Source organism: Anastrepha ludens, chromosome 6 (assembly GCF_028408465.1).
Source record: "Anastrepha ludens isolate Willacy chromosome 6, idAnaLude1.1, whole genome shotgun sequence".
In the NCBI taxonomy this organism is placed as follows: domain Eukaryota; kingdom Metazoa; phylum Arthropoda; class Insecta; order Diptera; family Tephritidae; genus Anastrepha; species Anastrepha ludens.
In genome coordinates this window covers 22,129,357-22,151,881 of record NC_071502.1, presented here as the reverse complement: position 1 = coordinate 22,151,881, position 22,525 = coordinate 22,129,357, and the positions used below count along the sequence as shown (strand labels likewise).

The 22,525-nt window shown below is 34.3% G+C and overlaps 1 protein-coding gene across 9 annotated transcripts in view; it reads right to left on the bottom strand.

Moving 5' to 3' along the window:
* Nucleotides 1-19,205, bottom strand: part of LOC128866713 (uncharacterized) — a 276,476-nt gene extending 257,271 nt beyond the window's left edge. For 6 of the 9 annotated variants that reach the window (XM_054107628.1, XM_054107630.1, XM_054107631.1 and 3 more), the window contains exon 1: nucleotides 11,841-11,948. The gene's annotated coding sequence lies outside the window, so the exon portion shown is untranslated. Of the gene's footprint in view, nucleotides 1-11,840; nucleotides 11,949-18,858 lie in introns of those variants that run through there. The other 3 variants (XM_054107629.1, XM_054107635.1, XM_054107638.1) reach the window with 3 other exon arrangements.
* Nucleotides 19,206-22,525: the final 3,320 nt, after the last annotated feature.

Sequence of the window (22,525 nt, the reverse complement as noted above, 5' to 3'; positions counted from 1 at the left end):
GTTTAACCCTGTCCATACACCCCTAGTAGGCCGACGAAGGGATGGCCTTTAGCTCCTTCGTCGCATTCTCTTTGACCTCCTCTATCGACTGAAATCTCTTTCCACGAAGTGGCAACTTCAACTTGGGAAACAAAATGAAGTCACACGCGGTCATAGGTGAATCCGGTGCTTGTACGATGGTATTTACTAGGTGTTTGGTCAAATAATCCAGCACAACTCGGGCTTGGTGCGATGGCGCGTTATCACCATGCAAAATCCAAGAATTGTTTGCCCACATTTCTGGCCGGCGAGGCTGACACTAATGATCTGATGGCACTAGAAAAGGACAGATGTGTGTCTTACAATACTAACAACCTAAGAATAAATATGGACCGATTCCCACGTGCGCGGTTCGTTTAAATTAAATATTCCCGGTACTTTTTTGATTTTACTTCAAACTTTCGATAGCAACTCCCAACGAACGGCACAAAGCGCCAGTGGCAGATTTTAAAACAGATCTTAAAGATGAAAAGTGAAGATATGATTTTCTTCAGACTTACGTTTGATTTATATTTATCGAGTTGAAATATTTCGTATGCACGTTAAGCTACAGATTTTATATAGAAATACTTCATACATAGTGTTTTATTTTCTAATCAATTAAATTTTTTGAAGAACTTTAAAGTTCCAAAGAACTAAATTTTCAATAAATAGATTATAATATTTATACTCACTCTATGATATTTCCAGCTTTCAAACAAAAATTTTGCTTACTCTTCAAATTTGGTTTTCTTGCGAAAAAAGTAGCTGAATTTTTACGTAAAAAAATTGTCTTCCATATAGGCAGAAAAAGTTCAACACCGTAAGGAATTTTTTGTTTTTCTGCACAATACACACGATTTTTGGTCTATTTCTAATTTGCATTTTCTTCAAAAATTATCTAAAAATTCTGGTTAAAAAGTTGGAAATTTCTATGAAAACTGGATGAATTTTTCATGAGTTTTTCTGAGTTTCGTCCAAGATTTAGAATGAAAATTTAGAAATTTAAAAGAATGAATTATATTTGTATTGAAAGCAAAGATTTATTAAACATATTAAGCTTGAAATTTTTTAATACAATAAAATTTTTACACTTAACTTTAATATAGAACATTCATTTTTATTTCAAAATGATTCATTAAGCTATACAAAACTACTTTTAGCTGCTGTTGGCATTAAAATTATGCATGGAGCAATTAGCAAACAGAATAGTTAGAGTGATAGGTGGCGCAAAATTAATCATCCATTTTTTTTTTAAACATTTTTTAATAAATACAAAAAATGATTTTGAGTGACGGAGGTCTTTACTTTGACCTTCGTAAATAATAGTAAAAGGTGGCGCAAAATTAATCATCCAGTTCTTAGTTTTTTTTCATAAATAAAAAAAACTAATATATTTTAAGTGACAAAAATCTTTATTTTGAACTTGGTAAATAATAGTGATAGGTGGAGCAAAATTAATCATCCATTTCTGTTGTTTTTTTTTAATAAATAAAAAAATGATTTTGAATGACGGAAATCTTTATTTTGACCGTGGTAAATAATAGCGATAGGTGGCGCAAAATTAATCATCCATTTTTTTTTAATAAATTTCTTCACAAATAAAAAAATAATTTTGAGTGACAAAAATCTTTATCTTTAGTCACAGGTGGCGCAAAATTAATAATCCATTTTTTTTTTTTAATAAATAAACAAAATGATTTTGAGTGACGGAAATCTTTATTTTGACCTTGGTAAATAATAGCGATAGGCGGCGCAAAATTAATCATCCATTTCTGTTGTTTTTTTTTAATAAATAAAAAAATGATTTTGAATGACGGAAATCTTTATTTTGACCTTGGTAAATATTAGTGATAGGCGGCGCAAAATTAATCATCCATTTCTTGTTTTTTTTTTACTAAATTTTTTCATAAATAAAAAAAAATATTTTAAGTGGCAAAAATCTTTATTTTGAACTTGGTAAATAATGGTGATAAGTGGCTCAAAATTAATCATCCAATTTTTATTAATAAATTTTTTAATAAACAAAACAAATGATGTTGAGTGACGAAAATCTTTATTTTGACCGTGGTAAATAATAGCGATAGGTGGCGCAAAATTAATCATCCATTTTTTTTTAATAAATTTCTTCACAAATAAAAAAATAATTTTGAGTGACAAAAATCTTTATTTTTACCTTGGTAAATAATAGTGATAGGTGGCGCAAAATTAATCACCCTTTTTTTTATATAAATAGCGATAGGTGGCGCAAAATTAATCATCCCATTTTTTTATTAATACATTTTTTAATAAATAAAACAAATAATTTTGAGTGACGGAAGTTTTTAGTCTGAACTTGATAAATAATATTAATAGGTGGCGCAAAATTAATCATCCATTTTTTTTAATAATTTTTTTCATAAATAAAAAGTTGACTTTGAGTTACGGAAATCATTATTTTGACCTTCGTAAACAATAGCAACAGGTGGCGCAAAATTAATCAACTTTTTGTTTAATAACGTTTTTAGTAAATACAAAATTAATTTTGATTGACGCTCCATTGCATGTCTGTTTGTATACTGCAACTGTTAAGTTCACAAATGTCAAATTTGATTGACATGCGACACCATTTGCTAAAATTTTAAATCTTCAGGTAGGGTGACTAATTTTGCGCATATTTTGTATATGTGAATAAATGTACATCCTACGATGGGTATCATAGAAATTATGATTAGAAAAATTTTAATTAAAAAGTATTTTTCTAATGGCTCTGCCACTATTTTTACATTTAAGCAGCTTGTACATTTAAATATTAAAATTTCTTAATAAAAATCTGAACTGTTTCAATCAAAACATTCCTTACCCTTTCAAAAATTTAATGTTTTTAAGTATTTGAAGTGTTAAACGCATTAAATATTTCGTTTGATATATCTCCATGCAAACACCCTGCACTTTTACTAATGGTTTTATACGGTAATTACTTCATAGTATTAAAATAATCTCTGAAAGCCATGCAATTGAATTTCTCTGCTCTCATTATGATTAAAAGTAGGTTACGAATACCCACAACATTCTCGTAAGTACTCAGTTGAACTCGCACATACACAGTTATGTATGTAAATATTTCCTCTTTGATGTATTTTTCAGAATTTCCTTGCCCTCTGTATGGCAAGTCAAGCACTTACTTCCATTCACCAATCACCTTCCCCTACATTTTGAGGTGAAGGATAAGTCAGATACAAAGAATTGGCGAGCCCTCGCATGAAAAGCGTTGAAGAAGAAGAAAAAATTGTGATTTAAAGAGCAGCGCGCCCCCGCCCTTTATACTTATTTTCTGGTGGATTTGGCTTAGTGAAGCACATAAGGTCAACATAAAAAAATAAGAAATCTATAAGGAAAACTAAAGACTAACGCAAGAGCACTTGCTTGAACCTGAACATCACCCGCTCGGCTCGTATGTACGTCCACCAAACTGGCATCTCTTTGTTGTACGAGCAAAAAGCGTCATTGAAGCGAAAATGGTTGTTATTGTGGTATTTCACGGATTACCCCGGTGGTTCAGTTTGCTCAATTCACCGGATTTTCTTGTGTCTTTTTGGGCTATACGGTCATTGGACTCCAATGCATTGTAATGTCATTGGCATGAAGGTACGACAGGGGCGGGGACGACATACATTTTTGCTATGCTAAAGCATTCCTCTTAATGATCGTAATAAAAATTGTGAAAGGGAAAAAATGCGATGCAAGAAGAATAAGAAGGTTTATGAGAAAGTACGGAGTACAAGAAATATGAAAGGGAAGAGTAATAAAAATTCCACTCATATCCCTGCTGCGATTCCAGCTAACGGAGTTGCTTAATGAAAGGAGCTGTTCAATAAGCGAAGTTCCATTCACGCAACGTGATGGGAATTGAATGGATGTGCTGCTTGCGGAATAAATGAGTTGATTTCTGCGCACAGTTATATTAACTGTAAAAGCAGCAGAGGGCATACAATTAAATTTAAGTTTTTTTTAAATGAAATCGCAATTTTCGCATTTTGTTAAGAAAATTTCTCATTCAGCGGGAATTTGTTGAAATGAATTACGAATGCAAAGCAAAACAGGTAAGAAGTGTAGTTTTCGGCTACGCAGTGGTAGCATAATTGAATTAACGGTAAATGGGCGACTCATCAGAAATGATCTCATCAGAGTGAAATAATTAAATTAATTTACGTTTTGATAGCGGCATTTGGAACGCCCTTAGTTAAGTAGATTTTGTAAATTTTAGTAAAATAAAATGATATAATTTTTATTGGTGGCTCTAGAGAGTTTTAAAAGAGTTCGTTTTATACACCCAAGTCTTGGTTTTTTTTCTGTTTTTCTTGACAATAAATTGAATACAAAAAAAATAAATGTATGTAACGTTACAATTTAGTGTCGTTCCTAGTCGTAACATAGGGTGGAGTCTCCGTTTCTTAAGTCTTTTGGACTTACGGCTGGGTTACGAACCCAGCGCAACCCCACGTATATGAGTATGAGCTTTACGACGACATAGACATAGCGCAGCGAAAAAAGATCCAGCGACTACGTTGGCTGGGTCATGGTCCGAATGGCTCTGAAAGTAATTGATGTGGTACCAACTGGTGGTAGTAGAGGAAGAGGAAGGCCTCCTCTGCGCTTGAAAGATCAGGTGGAGAAGGACTTGACTTCACTTGGTGTGTCCAACTGGCGCCGGTTAGCTCGAGAAAGAAAGAAAGAAACGACTGGCGCGCTTTGTTAAACTCGGCCAATGTCGTGTAAGCGATTATCGTGCCAATTAAGAAGAAGAATAAGCTTGCTCCGAGTACAGACATCCGTTTTCGGTGTCTATTAGACACAACAAGGGAAGCCAAGTCCTTTTCCACACGATCTTTCCAACGTAGAGGAGATCTTCCTCTTCCTCGAAAATCTTCCGCAGAATCTTTCTCTCAAACTCCAAGAACGAATCATCGGATGTTACCATTGTCCAAGAATCAAATAAAATCAAATAAAATCAAACAAAATCATATAAAATCAAGTAAAATCAAATAAAATCATATAAAATCAAATAACATCAAATAAAATCGAATAAAATAAAATAAAACCAAATAAAATCAAACAAAATCATATGAAATCAAGTAAAATCAAAGAGGAATGGGATAACAGGCTCATTGTTAAGATAAATGACTTAAACATCTACACAGATGGCTCAAAACTGGACAACAAAGTAGGTGGAGGGGACAAACTCGGAGTATGTCAATCATTTCGCTTACCTGATCATTGCAGTGTATTTCAGGCGGAAGTCACTGCCATAAAAGAGGGGCTTCAAGAAATAAAAACGAGAGTATTATCCACAAATGAAGTCTTCATTTACTCGGACAGTCAAGCAGCAATAAAAGCGCTGGAATCAAAAACGCACTCGTCAAAAACAGTTCTAGAATGTTTTAAACTACTAGATGACGTATCTAAGTGCTACAAGGTGCACCTTATCTGGGTACCAGGCCACAGGAACATCGCAGGAAATTGTAAGGCGGATGAACTTGCAAGAACCGGTACAACGCTCGATCTCGAACCGGATAAGGCGCTGATACCCATGCCCATAGCCACTTGTAAATTACTTATAGACAGGGAAACCATCAAAAAGGTAAATACAATCTGGCAAAACCTCACAACATGCGAACTAAGCAGACAGACATGGCCGAACTGGAAGAGCGGTCGATCGAAGATCTTGCTAAGATTTAACGGAGAAGCTATAAGAAAAATGATAGGTGTATTAACAGGTCATTGTTTAATAGGCAGCCACGCTAGAAGGTTAGGACTCCCTTACTTCGATTTCTGTAGAAGCTGTCTTAATACAGAAGAAGAGGAAACAGTCAGACACCTTTTATGTGAGTGTGAAAGCCTAGCTAGGAGAAGGCTGCGCACCCTCGATACAGCATTTCTAACCGATGTAGCGGATATAGCCCATCTAAAACTAACGAAGCTCTGCTCGTTTATTAAAGCAACCGGATGGTTTGAAAAGGAACACGTAGAGTAAGGATAAGCTCCAGTGGTATCACAATGGACCTGCCGAAGGTCTAAGTGTGTCTTACGACAACCACCCTACCTACCTACCTACCTAAGTAAAATCATATAAAATCAAATAAAATTAAATAAAATCATATAAAATCAAGTACAGTCAAACAAAATCAAATAAAATCGAATAAAATTAAATAAAAACAAATAAAATCAAACAGAATCAAGTGAAATCAAATAAAATAAAAAAACCCAAACAAAATCAAATAAAATCGAATCAAATCAAATAAATCAACAAAATCATAAAAAATCAAGTAACATGAAATAAAATCGAATAAAATCAAGTAAAGTTAAATAAAATCAAATAAAATGAAACAAAATCATATAAAATCAAGTAAAGTTAAATAAAATCAAATAAAATGAAACAAAATCATAATATATAAAATCAAGTAAAGTTAAATAAAATCAAATAAAATGAAACAAAATCAAACAAAATCATATAAAATGAAGTGAAATCAAATAAAATCAAATAAAAACAAATAAAATCAAGTAAAATCAAATAAAATCAACTAAAATCAAATACAATCAAATATTGTATTATCAAATAAAATCAAATCAAATGGAGAATGGATATGATGAGAGCCTTATACAGAATTAGTTTTGTTCGTCGAGAGAGGACTTTATTACTCAATTTCCTTGGACTTAGTAGGCAAGAAAGATCTCCATTGGATTTCAAGGCTGACATAGTTATATGTAGGTGTTAACGGTCGATACGCAAGTGCGCTGACTGTTTGTTTGATGACAGGAGGTACTTCGGTACCTTCGTTCATCACCAGACCCAATCGCTTGGCGAATGCACTTACATATAAATAAATTAATTATCGACACTGTTGAATATGTAAACTGAGTAACTTATTCAAGAACAACCCGCAAGTAGTCAAAGGAACACCGTCCCGATCTATGCTAAAAGCAACCGTTCATTAGATGCCGTGTTTGATGACAGATGATGTTCCTGAGAGCAGTTGGTATTGGCATCGTATGCTGCTATCTATCAAACAACAGCAGCAAACGTCACTGTTTTCCGGAGAAGTTCGTTAGTGCAATATTCTCCACCTACGCATGCAACGACTGAACCAGCAGCGTCTGCCACAAGTGGCAGCCTCACAACTGCTATGACTCCTCAGCAGCACCGCACTACAGTATCTAAGGCGGTCTCCATTTTGTACGAAAAGAACTCAGCCAGAGTGGTCAACACACCAGTGACGAATGACAAGAATCCGTCAAATGTCGATGTTGGTTGCAGCTTAAAGTTACCACAGGAGGGTATACTAGCCCTGTTAGTTGTCAAACTCGGAACAGGGATCGACGAACTTATTCACTATTGTTATCAGCGCAATGATGTGCATGGTGAGGGGAATAAGCGGTGCAGCATATTAAAGCGCTGTCACACGGAAATCACTATGGAACTGGAGGCGGCACAAAGAAGGACCAAGCTAAACGACCAACATCACAAGCCTACGGTAGCAGCGCACGGAAGGCCACAATCAGCGAAAAGGTCGAGAGGTAAAGCTAGCCCAAAGAACGTTACAAATAGGTCTGACAGAATGCACGAGGCAAAGAAAAGGAAAGAATTGGCTCCAGGAAACCTACACCCCCAGAAAAAGTTGACAACACCACGCAAGTGCAGGAATAGACAAAAGTCCAAAACAAAAACGGTAAGAAGGTACCAAAAACTACCAAGCGAGTAGCCAAAGCAATAAAACCCAAGGCAGATGCTTTGGCCATAGCAAAAAAAGCTGATGGGGTAACCTATGCAGACATACTGAGAAAAGTAAAATCAAATTAAGAGCTAAAAGAGCTCAGTGAAGGTGTCGGAACTATGCGACCTACGCAAAAAGGTGGTTTGCTGATAGAGCTCAGGCGTAAAACAAAACGCCAATACCGCGAAGTTTCAAGCAACTATCGAAAAAGTTTTAGAAAATATGGCAACGGTTGATTTACGCACACAAATGGTTACCGTGCAATGCAGAGATCTCATCACTGACGTGAGCACGGCTGAAAAACTATTGCAGTGGTATGCATACTGCGTTCGTTTCCTTACCGTCAGAGGATGCCAAAAGAGTCCTGTCACTTGGTTACTTTAGAGTTGGTTGGATACGATGCCACGTGTCAGAAGTTGTAGCCCCAAATTTCCGGCTGATTGATAGGTTAGTTTAGATTTGGCAGCTATTCGAGTAAGACATGATTCGAGATTCTCGCTAGGATGGTAAAATAGCAGCATCGTTCGGTAATTTGTTTTTTGTTTTTGAATGCGAAAAAAGGCAAGGAGATAATAACAGAGCTCCATACTGTCTATGGGGACGCTTCACCATCTATGACCACAGTTAGATATGGGTTCAACGAATTTAAATGTGAGCGAACATCCGTTTTTGAAGAGGCGCGACCAGGACGCCCCGCAGACATGGTTACTGAGGAAATCATTCAAAAAGTCCACGGCATGATTCTCGCTGATCGAATAACGAAAGTGCGCGAAGTAACAGAGACCATAGATTTGTCGACCAGAATGGCAATTCATGTTTTATATGATAAATTGGCGATGAAAAAACTGTCGGCCCGATGGGTGTCGCGATTGCTGGCAAGCAACAACAAGCGGATGCGGCTGTTAACTTCGAAGCAGTGTTTGGGGCAATTTAAGCATGATCCAAAGGAAGTTTTACATCGAGTTGTCACCGTTGATGAAGCCTGGATTCATAATTACACATAAAAAACTAAGCAACAATCAAAACAATGGATTTCTCTCGGTGAATCTGCTCCAAAGAAGGCGAAGACAAACCCTCATAGGCAGGAGAGGTCACTGCGACGATTTTTTGGGATGCGAACGGCGTCATCCTCATGGATTTTTTAGAAAAGGGATGAACGATCACTGCACAATACCACAGTGAGTTATTGGACCGCGATTTCACAAAAAATTGAAGGAGTCACGTCCACATTTGGTGAAAAAGAAGCTGCTGTTACACTATGATAGCGCACCAGCACTTTTATCCGGATTTGTCGCCGCAGAGCTGCTTGAATTGCGTTATGAATTACTGCCATATCCCCCGAATTCACCCGATCTGTCTCCCTGAGGCTTTTTCTTGTTCCCTAACATGAAGAAATAGCGCCGAGGAAATAAATTTAGTTCAAACGAGGAAGTCATCGCCGAGACTGAGGTGTATTTTGAAGAGACCCTATTTTTTGGAAGGGTTAAAAAATGGCTTCGGTAGTCTAGCGTAAGTGCACTAGCCTGCCATCCCAGAGGTTGTGGGCTCGAATCCCACGTAAATCACGGTGTTCGCACTTTTTCAAATTTACCTACTTTCCCTCTTTCTAATAAAAACAAAAAAATATCATTCCTCAAACCCACAACTTATCCTTTCCATCCTTACTCCCGCACAAAAGTATGCGCATTATTTGCATTGTGGCTGCTTAAACAAGCAAAAAGCAAAGAAAAACAAACAGTAACACAATGCATTAGTGGCGCCAACAAGAGGAAGCGAGCGCTCCGGGATAGGCGCAGACATACTACTTTAGCGAAGTCCTCAACCAACTGTGCGATCCTTCTGCCAGAAAAATGTGAAACACAGATGGCGCTCCAAGCAATCAGCAAGCGTTGTTCCTAAGCAACGACAGGTGGGCATTCCCACTATTTAGGACTGGTAGCGGCAGGCTAATCACCTACCCTGTGAGGAATCAAAACCAGATCAGCAAAACCAATGCAAGACCGAGTCTTTAATGCTCCCGAGAAGAGTAAACAAAAAAAAAAACAAAATGGCCCGAACGTTAAGAGAAGTGTATCCTTCTAAAAGAGGACTATGTTGGAAAATAAAAACCAAATTTTTTTTTTTTAATGGTGTCCTACTTTCTAACACGGGTACTTATTGAACCCTCCTCGTGTAATAACTTCATACACTTAGAAAGCAATACAATAATCTGACTCCTCAAGATATACCAAGCGGCAAAATCCCAACAGAGTAATCAATGATTACCCAAGCGGTGTAAAAGGTGAAAAACTCGTACGTAAGTTTCCCTTAAAAACAAATATAACTTTTATGTAAAAAATTGTTCTTAGCAACAGTGGCAAAGCTCTGAACCACCAGGGTGCGTTCGTAATTAATAAAAATTCCCAGTTGTGTATAACTGCCCCTAAAGGCAGAATAAAAATTCTAATGCACAGTGGAAAAACAACACGAAAAAATTAATATACAACATAAACAAAAGTGCAAGAAAGCATGATAACAGTTTTACTTAATTTCTTTCTTTGTTTTTTTTTTTATTTATTTTTTTTTTTTTGTTTTGGCTTATGAAAATATTTGAGTAACACGCCATGCCTGCGGGACCCATTGGCTCGGGCGATTGTGAGATGTTAATGGATGTCTACACATTTATTTTGCGCATAGCCACATACTTACATACACACATAAATAAATCTCTACATATTTTTAAACATATGGCAGAAATATGCTACAGTAAAAAATGGAGGGTAGCCTCCGAAGAAGCTATTTCTGTACTACATATTTCGTGACTGCTCCGGAACTAGTGCAAAACGGTTGCAGAACGAGACAGTTCGTTGAGATGTTAAGTTTAATAAAAAAATAAATACTTGGCGCCTACACTTCTGCTAGGTGTTTGGCCGAGGGGCGCCTATTTGTGGCGTGCGACTTGATGTTGTTCCACAAATGAAAGGACCAGTTACTGTGAATAGTGTTCGCTATCGTGAGATGATAACGAACTTTTTATGGCCCGAATTGGAAGATATGGATGTGGACGATATGTGGTTTCAACAGGACGGTGCCACTTGTCACACAGCTAACGAAACAATGGCTCTTTTGCGAGAAAAATTTGATGGCCGAATAATCTCATGTCGCGACGATGTCAATTGGCCCCCAAGATCATGTGATTTGACACTGTTGGACTTCTTTCTTTGGCGTTATTTGAAAGCAAAGATGTAGGTCGATAAGCCAGCAACAATTCAAGAGTTGAAGGATGAGATAAATCGGCACATTAACGGTATAGATCCTCAATTGTGTCTCAGCGTCATCGAAAATTTGGAGCATCGGATGGAGGTGAGCCACCGAGGCCGCAGCAGCCATTTGGCCAATATTTTGTCCCATGCGTAATTGAACTATACCAATATTATCATAATAAAGAGAAATGACAATAATTTCTTAAAGAAATTGTATTTTGTTCAAAATCAACACCGGCCCTTGAAACTTAACCACCCTTTACATGGACGTACACCTGTAATAATACTCACTCACAGTAAAATGATCGCTAATGCGGATGCACTTTTATGCATTTGACGCCTTTATAAAATAAGTAAGTGCAACTGAAAAGCCTATTAATAGGCTTCCCGTGCGTAAAGTGTTAAATAAAGTTTTCAATTCTACGCAAAAATAATGGATTTCTTTAGTGCATTTGCAAGCATTGCGCGGACACACAGGATTCAGTAGCAACCCTATTCGACCCAGTTCAGCTCGCTGCTGGGGGTGTACACAGTCGTATGGTTCACTCATTATCATCTTATGTTCAGAAATTGGCTTTTAGCAGCATTTTTTTTTTTTGTTTATTTCACAAATGGGTTAGCACATTTTTGTTTTCCTGCGTGTCTGTGTGTGTGGTATTTGCTGATTTTTTTTTTTTTATTTTCCTTTGCAGCTCGTACCCTAAGAAATCTACTTATCATCACACAACTAATTAAGCATAAAGACCCTGTTTTTCCATTAACCAAAAAATCCACAAAAACAATGTATATTAACATACTTACACAAACATAAACATATACAAATACTCACCAGCGTAAGCGTATCGCGTCCATGGGTGGGCCTTAATAGCCAGCGGCAGGCTCAAACGCAGTTCAGCCGACACAACAGGTGAGCTGTTGTATGTACGCATATTTCTGTATGTCCATTTTCGTTTTTGTTTTCATTCAGCACTACTGCTTCAGCATATTTTACTTATTCACAAGCTTGCGCTTGTGTAAATATCCGTGTATTTTTTTTTTCAAAGTTTTACCGCATAATATTCACACACGAAACAGTTCCAACCTCAAATTTCATTCTTTAAAATTTTGCACGAAGGCAAGAAAAATTACACATACATACATATTTTGCTTTCTGATTATAAAAAATCATTGCGCCAGTTTTTTGCTAAATAGCTGACAATTATTTTTTCACATAAATTTGAAAATAATTTGTGTTAATTCTTTTATTATTTTTGCTTTCTCTGAACTAAAATTAATTTTAATTTTTTTTTTTGTTTTGCTTTTTGAAATTTTTTTCTTTCACAACGTGTCTCCTACTCATTTGCTTGACAAACATTTTGTTGCTTTTGACTCTCAATATTTCATCGCATATTTTTCGCAATTTTTTTTTTCCTTTTTGTTTCTTTAAAAAGCAAAAACGGTTCCTCGTGTGCACAACTTATTGTATTCGGAATTTCAGCATTCATTTAAAGTGCGTTTGACAAGGGCATTAAATCATTTCATTTCTTTTTTTAATATACTATAATTTTTTATGTCCATAACTTAATTCGTATTAGCATTTGCTTCCAGTCAATCACTCAATAACCCAAGACTACTAAAATATTTAGCTGGTTCATATTTCGTTTCATGACCCAGACAGTCACTTCGATCGTAAGATCTCTGGCTGCTCTACTCTTCGCAATACCTCATCCCTACTCTGTTATTTTAAGAAATTTAAGATTGTGCTGATCTTGGCTGAACATCTGTGCCTCTCTTCTGACCGCACTAAGCCGAGTTACCTACTTCTTCTTCTCGATATTGCATTTGACGCGTGAGTGTGACGATGTCGCTGGGGTCAAGTCTTATAATCGGCAAAAGTCAATAGACTATAAACACATTCAAAGCGGACCACTTTGCTGTCTGTAGCACGCGGACTCGCATTTTCAGCTTTTTCCTAAGGCAGATTTATAAGTTATTTAAATATTTTAAGAATACGCCACCCAGACGGCCGCCATAGTCGAATGCGTTGGTGTCTAACTATTAGTATGCAGACGATTTAATCTTAAACTTTTCTATCAACTGAGGTTGCTTTTAGGGAAAAAACTAATTTAAAAACTAATTTGTTTTATAAAAAAGTTGTTAAAGGTATTTTTAAACCGCTTCATCTAACATAAATAAGAATATTTTTCTACTATATTTCAGTGAAAGTATAACCAACCAACTATAACCATACAAACAACTTTGAAATTTCGTAAGAAAACAGCAACAACTGTTCCGGATGAGACACTTTAATATGCAACGCACAAGGAGGCTTAACTTATAAGTTTTACAAATGGCGACATACATCAATCATATTTGACATTTGTGAGCTAGACAGCTTATGGAACAACATCAAGTTCAACACGGCACAAATAGGAGGGAGAGCTCAGCCAAACACCTACAGAAGTGTACACGCCAATTATTTATTTTTATTTATTTTTTAATTAGACAGCTGCAGTATACAAACAGACGAGCAATGACGCGTGTAAAGGTCAAAATAAAAATGTTCATCACTGGAAATAATTTTCTTTTTGGTAAAACAGATTTTCAAAATTAATATGGGATGATTAATTTTGCGCCACCTTGTACCGTATATAATGCATTTAATAACTACAGCAACGGGACTAGCGGGGACTTAGACAACTTAGTAGTTTCTTATTTAATTTTGACAATTTTTTTTGTTAAAATGCAGTTTTTTTGTAAAAATCCATGTATAGTAAATCCAAGTTTCACACTTTTAAAAAATTAAAAAAACAATTTATAAATCTTCAGCAAAATTTCACACTTTTTATCCGAAAATATAGTCCATCCCCTACAAAAGTCATATACCTATAAGTAAGTCAAAGTTTCAAAGTTTGTAAAAATACAACAAAAAAAGTATCCAAATTTATATCAAATTTTCACAATTTTTTATCAGCTTTTTTAGCAATTTTTATTTTAATAATTTTTTTAATAAAAATATTGTTCACTCTTCTTTAGAAGCCACATAAATCCAAGTTTCAAACAAAAAATTTAAAAAAAAAATTTACAAATTTTTATCAAAATTTCACACTTTTTAGTCAGAATTTAAAAAAATGTTGTTTTACTAGTGACTGTTCCAGGTTTAAAACTTTGCAAAAATTATATAAAAAAAAAAAAAACATTTAAAAAAATTTGAAGTTTTTATAAAAATTTCTTGAATTTTTTTTTTAATTTTTAAAAAGTTTTAAACTTGGATTTATATGGCTTTTATAGGATACAGAACTCAATTTCCGTAAAAACATTATTAAAATTTCATTTTCTGAAAACTCTGTTAAAAAAGTGTGAAGTTTTGATGAAAATTTGTAAGAAAAAATTTTAATTTAAAATTATTATTTTTTTAACAAAGTTTTAAACTTGAATTTATGTGATTTTTATAAAAGAATAGGTTATATTTTTACTAAACTAATGATTAAACCAACATATTTTAAATGTTCGGATTAAAAAGTGTGAAATTTTGAAAGTTTTGCAAAGTCTTAAACTTGGATTTATGTGAGTTTTATAGGAAAATGAAAAATATTTTTAATAAAAAAAATTAGTGAAATAATTAATGAAAAATAAAAAATTCACTGCTGCAAAGGTCATATATAAATAAGCCCAAGTTTCAAATTTTGTAAAAATACAACAAAGAAAAGTATATAAATTTTTATTAAAATTTCACACTTTTAAATCTGAATTTTTAAAAAATTTTATTTCAACAATATTCTTTATAAAAATATTGTTCATTCTCCTATAAAACTCGCATAAATCCAAGTTTAAAACTTTGAAAACATATAAAAAGTATACAAATTTTCACCAAAATTTCATACAAAAAAAAGTATACAAATTTTCACCAAAATTTCATACAAAAAAAAGTATATAAATTTTCACCAAAATTTCATACAAAAAAAAGTATACAAATTTTCACCAAAATTTCATACAAAAAAAGTATACAAATTTTCACCAAAATTTCATACAAAAAAAAAGTATACAAATTTCACCAAAATTTCATACAAAAAAAGTATACAAATTTTCACCAAAATTTCATACTTTGTGTTCAGAATTTTCAGAAATTTGTATATCAATAATTTTTTTTTAATAAAAATATTTTTCATTCTCCTATGAATCTCACATAAATTCAGATTTAAAACTTTGCAAGCGTTAAAAATTAATTCAAATTTTCTTGAAATTGTTTTAATGGAAATATAGTCCATACTCCTATTAAAGCCAAGCTATTAGTTCAAGTTTCAAATTAAAAAAAAACACCAAAAAAAAAATTTTTAAGTACAATAAAAAAAATTTTTTTACAAATTTTCATCAAAACTTCACACTTTTTTCAAATTTCAGAACATTTTATTTATAAAATTTCTTTTTAATGAAAATACAGTCCATTCTACTGTAAAAGTCATATATAAGTAAGTTCAAGTTTCAAATTTTGTAAAAATGCAACAAAAAAAGTCTACAAATTTTTATCAAAATTCGACACTTTTCAATCTGAATTGTTGGAAATTTTTATTTTAATAATTTTTTTAAATACAAATATAGTTCATTCTCCCATTAAATTCGCATAAATTCAATTTTAAAACTTTGCAAAAACTAAAAAAAAATTAAGATTTTCATCAAAATTTCACACTTTTTGATCCGAATTTTTAGAAAATATTAATTTAATCATGTTTTTAATGGATATATAGTACATTTTTCTATAAAAGCCTTATATAGCCCAAGTTTCAAAATTTCTAAAAGTAAAAACAAAAACGTTTAATTAAGAAAAAATGTTAAATTAAAAAAAAATTTTACAAATTTTCATCAAAATTTCACACTTTTAATCTAAATTTTCAGAATATTTTATTTCAATATTTTTTTTTTAAGAAAATATAGTCCATTCTCCTATAAATAAAATATGAATTCAAATCTAAAACTATGTACAAATTAAAAAAAAAATTATTGTATTTAAACATTTTCATTAAAATTTCACACTTTCCAATCACCCTTTTTAGAAAATTTTCGGGTTAGTGATTGAGAATAATAAATTCGAAATTCAAATTGGCTCATAAATAGGTTTGATTTTTTTAATTTTTTTTTATCCTTTTTGCCGGTAACGCCAGGTGTTTTCCTCCATTTAAAAAAAGGCTTAATGCTTTTCATTTTCCTTCCTAAGCGTTCAAAAAATTATTCCCCTAGCTTTGTTAAAAAATATTTATCATTTTCTTATAGTGACCCTGAAAAGACCTCAAAATTCAAAAAAGAAAAAAATTACTATGGTAAAAAATAAAATGAAGTGTGATCAGATTGGAGGTAAAGTATAAATGCTTTATAGCTAAACCAGCTTCGATTGAGTTATTGGAAACCAACATTACTAAAGTTATTCACGAGAAACCGCTATTAGAAAAAACTTTTTCTTCATTTTGGTCTATCACCAAAATGCGAACGTACGTTTCTCTGAGCTACGAATGGTAGCCACGCACCAACTCATTCGCAAAAGGCGGCCACAATCCAACTATTTTGAGGATTAAACCAGCTTCGATTGAGGCTTTAAAAGTCAACAGTAATAAAGTTATTCACGAGATAACGGAAGTCCTCCATCGAGTCCCGAGTGATTCGAAATTAGTGCTTACAGATGGCCAAATGACGATGCAGTTGGGTCCAAAATTTGTTAGGGATTATCTTTAAAAAATACATGTCATAAATGGTCATATACAAAACTAATAAAGATTGCCCATTCAATTTGAATTTTCGTGGTTTTATTTCAATTTAAAATGCGATACCTCTAAATTGTTCACATTTGATTAAAATAAAAATATTAATATCGTTTTTTTTTAATCATATTTTGAACATTTTTATACAGAAATTGAAATAGGCAACCAAATAATGGTTAAATTTCAAGGGCCGATGTTGAATGGGAACCCCACCTAAACGTCAACGACACCGTTGGGCTTCTTTCTTTGGGGTTAATTGAAAGAAAAGGTGTACGTCGATAAGCCAGCAACAATTCAAGAGCTAAAGGATGAGATAATTCGGCACATTAACGGTATAGAACCTCAATTATGCCTCTGTGTCATCGAAAATTTGGACCATCGGATGGCGGCCATTTGGCCAATATTTTATACGTAATTGAGCTATACCAATATTATCATAGCAAGGAGAAATTACAATAATTTCCTAAAAAAATTGTATTTTATTCAAAATCAACACCGGCCCTTAAAACTTAACCGCCCTTTATAAAGATTTCATACCAAATTTACTGAAATGTGAATTTTTCCCTACGCGAATTCAGTGGTAATTTTCAAAGCATTGGCGGCATGGGTAAATATTAAATAAAAAAAAAAAAAAGTATATAAAACGAACTTTTTTGGGCAAAGCGCACATTTACGCACAACACGAAATCATTTTATTTTTTTTTTTTTTTGTTTTTGGTCATCCTTAAAACAAACGTATTCCCCATTGCGAACACAAAACTTCTTTATTGCCTTATAAAATAAATAAATAATTGGCGCGCACACTTCTGTTAGGTGTTTGGCCGAGCCGCCCTGCTCCTATTTGTGGCGTGTTGAAGTTGATGTTGTTCCACAAATGGAGGGACCTACAGTTTCAAGTCGACCCCGAACGGTAAATGGTTTTTATTAGGAGCTTTTTCATGACAGAAATGCACTCAGAGGTTTGCTATTGTCTGCCGAGGAGTGACCGCTATTATAAAAAAAAAAACTATTATATTATTTGATCTTCCTGCCTTTTACTTACTTATATTGATTAGTTCGAGAAATTCAAAAAGTTTTCATTTTACAAGTTTTTTTACATTCCTATTTGCCTTTTCTTTGCCCCGCACAGCTTATATCTCATTTCATTTCAAATTCATTTCGCATTTTCATTTCGTGGCTTATTTTTGAAGTAATTTCAGCGTAAGCTTCTTCCTGTAATTAAAATTTTCAATCAGCTTTTCAACTTAGAGTTCGTGCATACAGTCTGCATTTGCTGCCACAGTCACAGGCACTCAGCTCCTTTGCCATGCGCCACTTAATCATTCCCCATTTTCAGCCTCGATTGCTGCAACAATATTTTAAGTCAACAAGCATACAACAACAACGACATGCGACATATATGAATATGTGCACACGTATGTATGTATGTGTGTATGAGTCGTCGTGTACGTGCAACATGCAATTGTAGCATTAATGCGTCGCACACGCACACACACATACAAGGGTTTCAAAATTTATGTACATAAAAATGCATATTTGTACATTCCGCACGCAGGACGACGATTTCGATTACATTTGCACACATTGCCACTTGATTTGCCACACATGCGTGCTCTGCAGCACAATGTTGCAACAAATGCCACTGCAACATGTGAAAGGTCATAAAGAATCAGGAAAAAAGCGCTCCCTGTTACTTCCTTTGCGAAATGGTGGAAACGTGTATGGGGCGCAAGAGGTGCACCAACAGTACACAAATGCTTTGAATGTGGTCGGGCTGCCGCCACATGCCGCACACTTTATCAAATTGCCATGCACTCAACAACATTGCCATCGATGCGCGTACAATTACACTCCGGTTGACGCCGCCGCAACACAACGCAACTGCTCCGTTCTTAAAACATCACTCGAATCTTCAACGCTGTGTGTATGTAAATATTTTGTGTGAATTTTTTGCATATTTTAGTAAATATTTTTTGCATATTTTTTTTTTTTTTTTATTATTAAATTTTTTTTGACTCAGTTCGTATCTATGCTCGTTGGTTTAACGCGCGCGAACTCCAGCATTTCACAACTGCAAAATACATAAACATACACGCACACACATGCATACGCACGTACTTTTTAGATTAATTTGTACTCTACTTTCAACGATTTCGTCGCGTTGTGCCTTTGTACCCTTTCACAGTTACTGCTTTAGTGTGCCAGTGCCACTATCATTGCCACTGCCTCTGCCTCTGCCCCTTTTCAGTGCCAACAAACTATGTAGTTAACTGTCTGTCACCACCACCACTACGACACTGCCACTCATATGTTGAAGCTAACGAAGCGAAAGCGCATATTTGCCCACTTGTGGCGGAGTCAGAGACGAGGTGCCGAATAAATGGCAAAAACTTCTTCTACTATTTCTATCTCTTTCACTTCTCAGCATTCCAACTGCCGAGACACACGTCCGTGCAATAACGCGTCGAAATCCCTACTGATTGAGAAAATCCGGCAATGGGACGACGACGACAACGACGACGACGATATTCATGGCCAACATAAACGTTGCGACGCACGGACACTTGTGGCAATCGCTCTGCTTTCGGAGAAAAATTTCGGAGTGCACGCAAAATTCTTGCAGTTTTCCGCTTGCTGCGCAGCCCTCTCAGCAGCTGGCCTGGGCAAATCAGCTGTCGGTCGGCAGAATCAAGCAAGTGGTTTTCTCCCTGCTCTCCCACATACTGAGTGCGTTAAACGAGAGAGCGCCACTGCTCTACACTTCTTCGCTGCATAAAGAAAGGCATGGCGGTGGGGCGGCGTAAGGGGACATCGTCCATAGTCTGTCTCTGTGTTACTGGGACATTTATGAGATTACATAGTATTGCACACACACACACATGTTGATATATTTTATACCTGGATATTCATTTGAGTGTGGAAATGTGTAGTTGTATGTGGCACTTAGCTTTAAACATGCATATGCTTGTATTTATGCGCGCACAGTGGGCAACACAGTTTGAAGTGAAGTTTGGTATGGAAAATATTTTTTAGCCGAAAGTTTGCAATCAACGAAATTGTAACATAATTTATTCAACGAATAAAAGCAGAAAATAAAAATAAATATAAAATAATAATAAATCAACTTTGTTTGCAAAAATACAAACAAATGCAATATATGAAAATTGAAATTTCAGCACTCGTTGCAGTCCTCAGACGTTGATGGTTAAAGAGTAGAAAGCTGTTGGTTATGCCAACGCATGAATTGAGATTTTTTTGAATCAATTGAAATTGGAATTTTTTTATATACCTTGTGTTGGACTAAAAACTCGAAAATTTTTTTATGGCATATTCTAAAAGTACATCATCTTAAAAATATAAATTCAAAAAATTATAAAGATCAGAGTACTAGAACGAAAGTTACAGACCGTGGAAGCGCGCGACCTTTCTTGGAGCGAGAAGTGCACGCAAAACTTTAGACGCGATTATCTCGAAGTCGTGTTTTTTGAACATTACCGTCGCGGTGATCATTATTTATCAAAAGCTCTTTGACCGATTTGCATAAACTTTTTTTTTAATTATTCGAAGATACAACCTCGTAAATCTGAAGGGTTCACTTTCTACAAATATTTGCATAGTTCGCTGAAATAAATTTTTTTTTTAATTTTTCAACCCCTCAAAAATCGTTTTTTTAGTGCAAAGCGGTTTTCATATCGAGAAAAAATTTTTTTTGGGTAAATAAATCGTTCAGATTCACTAAAAAACATTTTTCTACAATAATCATTTAATTTTTTTGATTTCAGTTGAGTTGCTCATGAGCAAACCTCTTCTAAAAAACGGCGTTTCGGAGGAGGGGCGATATGAACAATAAATAATAACTTTTTTTAAATAAAAACATCGAAATGTATTCTTCGAGAGATACCCTTCAGTATGACATATGCCTCATTTGAATAAAAGTTCTAAAACATATTTAAAAAAATTATGCCAATCGTCCATTTATTCGGGCTCACAAGGCTCACATAACCCCTTAAATGTTTTTATAAAAACAAAAAATTGAATAAAATACACTTTTAAAATAATTATAATTTAATAATTAAATGAGAAAAAACTTATGTTTTTATCATGAATAGTTATGGTAGTTAAATTCAAATATGCACAACGATTTAGTGAATCCGTGAAATGGACTTTTCTAGCGTCTTACAGCATTTCGCTAGAACAATATTTTTCATCAGTTATTTTCAACAGGCAATCCTACTGACTGATCATCAGACCATAGAAAGACTCCAGACTGACTGATTTCTTGATAGTAAAGCAAATTTCACGCTACATAAAAATTCTATAAAACGGCTTAGATTTTAACTCCGACTACTCGCCAGTATTCATGACACTTGATAATGGTGAAACAAGAACACCGGAAAACCATTCGTATCTCTCAAACAATTGAGTACCTGATTTTCATTAAGATTATTTCAAATTAAGAAGTCAATATATTTTTTTCAAAATTGGCATACAGTTTATTTATACATTAGAATATTATATTTTTTTTTGTTATTTTAATCATTTAAAATGGCGGATGAACACTCAATTCTTCCAGGAAGGTCGCAGCGTGGCCTCTCAATTGGCTGGCATTGAGCATCGGCGTCAGTGACCTGAATACAAAAAACCAAAATTTTTTCTGTTTACTAATGTCATAACTTCTATACGAATTAAGGGGGGGGTAGGGTCACAAAATCGAAATTTTTTTTCTTCACTCATCTTATTTCAAGAATGTTGTATCAAAATTTTAAGTGGATCGGAGCAGAACTCTCAAAGTTATAGCCTTTGTAGGCACTCTACCTCGAATGCGGAGCATCGATAGATGCTTGGCAACTCCCAAGGGCTCGGCTGTCGGCGTCATTTTTTCAAACGCGTTTTTCCCGAAACGACTTCTTAAAAATCGGTGCCAATCACAACTCCGAAACTATTCAACCGATTCTTTTCAAATTTGGCACACGTTTTCTAAATCAAAAATACCTCCCCCCCCCCCCACTGTTTTTTTTTATTTTTTTTTTTTAAGGTTGTTTTTCACTTACAAATATGGCGAAATTTTTCGCCAAAAATGCTCGTTTTACGTTTTTTTGCCACCAAAACTACAAAAATGAAAAAAACAAAAATTTATTAATGGGGGGGAGCATTACGTCATATTTTAACTGAAAAAAATCGACTTTTTTAGTTTCAGATGATTCTACGACGAATGCCGATTGGCACCGCAGAGCACCTCTCGAAAAACATATCTCCAAAAAAACTCTGTCATGGGCTTATTTGTCAATATTTTACTATTAATATTTTTTAAGAACTTATTGAAAAGATGTACAACAACATGCAACTGATTTTATTAAAGTATCTTAAGCCATATTTCTGTAAAAAATTAAAAAAAAAAGTGTTTTTTTAGCGCTAAACCCTACCACCCCCTTAAAATCAAATGAAAAAAAATTCGCGGAATAAAGTGCTTAAAAACAGAATGCATTTTGGGGCGAATTTCCCTACTATTTTTGCTTCGAAACATTTTCGAAAACTTGAAACACATAGAAAGTAATGTCATAAAAAAGATGTGTGCAAAATTTCAGGGAGATCGGTCAATAACTTTTCGAGTTATCGTGTACGCCAATTCGAAAAATATAGTTTTGAGAAAAACGCGTCTAAAGTTTGAATACAACGTAACTGGGGCATATCTATGAAATAAGACTTTTTTCAATTTCAAACGTTTATTAACAAAAAATGTCAACAAATTTTTGGATGCCGCGCCAAAACAACTGGCCGTCTTTGG